Here is a 3,323-nt window from a genome sequence, read left to right as displayed (position 1 = left end):
TGGGCTTGCTGTTCATCCAATCAACAGAAATGTGGTCTTTATGATATCATGTTTTTCAGTATAAAATTATGGAAGACACTATGGAAGACACGTACGAAAAGGTCGACGAGAACCTATGAATGCAACAGTCGACAAGCTTGAAGATTGTGTAGGGAGAAAGGCTGTCACAGTGTTTCGACGATCTGTAAATACACCCAAGCGATTTAGTACCTTCCCTCTAGTGCATCACATCCTCCGTCTATCTCTTTCTTTTTATTTATTTATTTTTATAATGGACTGCGTAATGGAAGATCCTATTTCCAAATTAAATTCATCTTGAACTTCTTAAAACCTTCCTCTTTTTTTGTTTTTGCCTAATAAGACAAATATCGTGACCCTCTCTGCCACCAGTGTGATTCTTGCATAATATGAATGTATATGATTGCCCATTAGAGCACCAAAACGGTTTTACAAACTGAAAATCCTTCTATCAAGGAGGGGAAAAAAAAAAAAAAAAAAAAAAAAAAACTCTTCTCTGAATATAGAAAACATAGGTGCAAGGCATTTGAAAAAAATACAGAAATCAAACATCTAATTAACTTGCTCAGACTCCGAAGTCATATTTGCGATCTCACTTTTGTTAGATCTGATTCAAAGTTTTGTTATCTACCATGGGAGTCTTCTCCGAGAGATCACCCATCACCCAAGTTCAATCCGATGAACTCTCCGGCACCTCACACGGCCAATACGAATTGAGTTTTGTGTTCATGAAAAAAAAAAAAAAAATAACAATAATAATAAAAGGGAAGAATATGAAGAAGAAAGCCAAAAGCAGTGGAAAATGACGAAGTTAAGGTCTCATAACGATGAAAAGCTCCTTGAATCATATGGCCTTTTTTTAGACTTAATTACGTATATGTACATTACTCAGGAGACTAAAAAAATGAATGTCTACAAATTATCATATTTGCATGTCTGTTAAATGACTCATAATGACATTATTATTATTTATTAATTACTCATAACCACCCACACAAAAAAGTTATTTTTGAAATAATATTATCTCAATAATTATAAAATAAACGGATTATAATATTTTTAAATTAAAATATAGAGCATAAAAGTGATCATTTTTTATAAATACTTCTTTTGTTTATTGGGTCATGGGATAGGGATTAGGACAACATTTTTGGACAAAGGAGCCTAGTCCCTCTTTTGTTTTGTCGTTTGTGTGTACGACACACGAATCACTTCTCAGCGGCCCAAACTCAGACAAAGCCCACCTCTCTACCAACAAGCCGGCTGTACGTTTTGGATGTTATTGCTTGTATGCGTGAAAGGGGAAAGGCACTTATTATTATTATTATTATTCACCGTGTTTAGAATTGATTGTGTTTTTATTTTTTATATTTTTTTTAAAAAAAATAAAAATATTTATAAAACAGTATTTAGTGTAATAAAAATAAAAATAATTTTTTAATTTAGTATAAAATAAGAAATAAATAAAAAATGACTTAATTATTTTTTATTTTCATTTTTTTCCTCTCGAGTAGAGAGAGAAAGAGATACATTAATAATTTTTTTATACTAAAAATAATCTCTTGATAAAACTATTAAAACGTTTTCTGAGATTGAAAATGTTTTCACTTTCATTTTCATACAAAAAATAAAATTATTTTGAAACGAATTTCAAACGCGCTAATTATGACGTCGCATTTCAACAGCACTGAATACATTTCGGGGAAAAAAAAGGAAAAAAGAATGAAAGAGAAAAAATACTGATAAACCATTGAGGATAACCTTATGCCTATTTTAGTAATCCAAAAAAAAGAAAGCAGAACGGGTAACCATTTTTTCAAACGTTATTTTTATGCTTGGCACAATTTGTTTTCATTTATCTAACCTTTTTACTAACGTGGATAGGCAATAAGACAAGCTTTTAGTAAGTGGTGTGACGAAGAGGAATTGTACGAGAAAGGATAAGTGAAGCAAAGTAGAGAGAGGATGTGAAGAAGACGAAGATGGTGTGGGTGAAGACAATGGAGTGCAAAAATATCACTCAACAGCAAAACTATGTTTATATAAGCAAATAAACAGTTCTAGTGATTAGCCCAAAAAACAAAAAAACAAAAAATAAAAATAAAAATAAAAATAAAAATAACCAAACCATTTCTAGTGGACCACAACATGTTGAAGCCAACTGGTGCTAGCCAAGTTGGTAAAAGTGGGGTGGGTTTAAAGAGGAGACTCAAGCTCGAATCCTCGGAGCAGCTAGCTTGTATAAAAAAAATATATGTGAGAGTAATCTCAGGAAACGACACTCATCAAGGAAGCACTTACTCAAGGGTCTTGTCGTTTGGTTCAAGGAGCTGTCGTTTTGTTGAATGGCAGGAGCAAACCGACTCAAGGTTATTTCCAAGGGCTTGACACGTGTAAAGCTATTAAGATATAATCCTTTGGCCAAAAGGGGTCGAGAGATTAGAAGATATTTTTCTGTATTGTAGAAAGAGAGTGCGATTTGTATAGAGAGAGAAACTCCTTGATTGTGTACAGAGAGAAATCATCAATTTGGGAACGAGTGAATCTGGGGAAAAACTTAGGGTTTCTTCTCCACTGGGTATTCTTCTTGTTCGGGTGTGAGTGATTTCTTCTTGGGTTGTGAGTTCTTCTCTGGTTCTCAGAATCTCTGTAATCGTGAGTATTGAGGGTGTAATTGCTTTCTTGATCTAGTGGAAAGAGCTTGCCTGCGGACGTAGGGAAATCTCAAAGGTTCCCGAACCTCGGTCAAACAAACAACCGTGTATCTTTTCTATTCTCTGTTGTTGCGTTCTTGATTTCGTAGATCTGTGTTGGAATCGCTCCAACAGTGGTATCAGCGCCTAGGGTTTTATTTCTCATTGTGAAATCAAGAAGATCGAAGACTCAATTGGAATCTTAATTCACCTTGATCAAGATCTTGATGAAATCGAAGAACATGGGTACCGCAAAATTTGAACTGGAAAAGTTCGATGGCTCTGGGGATTTTGGGTTATGGCGCAAGAAATTAAGGGCTATCTTAGTTCAACAAAAGGTGGCCAAGGCTCTCGGAGACATGAAGGATGTTCAAGGCACCGATGAAGATAAGGCTGACATGCAGGAAATTGCATACTCTACGATTATCCTCTATCTCTCGGACAACGTACTTCGGCAAGTCATTAAAGAAGACACAGCTGCGAAGGTATGGCTTAAACTTGAGCAGTTGTATATGACTAGGTCCCTGACAAATAAAATTTACATCAAAGAAAGACTTTTCGGTTTTAAAATGGATCCGAATAAGGATTTAGAAAAGAACCTTGATGAATTCA

This window comes from Morus notabilis, unplaced genomic scaffold, assembly GCF_000414095.1.
Source record: "Morus notabilis unplaced genomic scaffold, ASM41409v2 Scaffold1526, whole genome shotgun sequence".
Taxonomy (NCBI): Eukaryota; Viridiplantae; Streptophyta; class Magnoliopsida; order Rosales; family Moraceae; genus Morus; species Morus notabilis.
The sequence above is the reverse complement of the archived record's forward strand: the minus strand, read 5'-3'. Positions refer to the sequence as shown.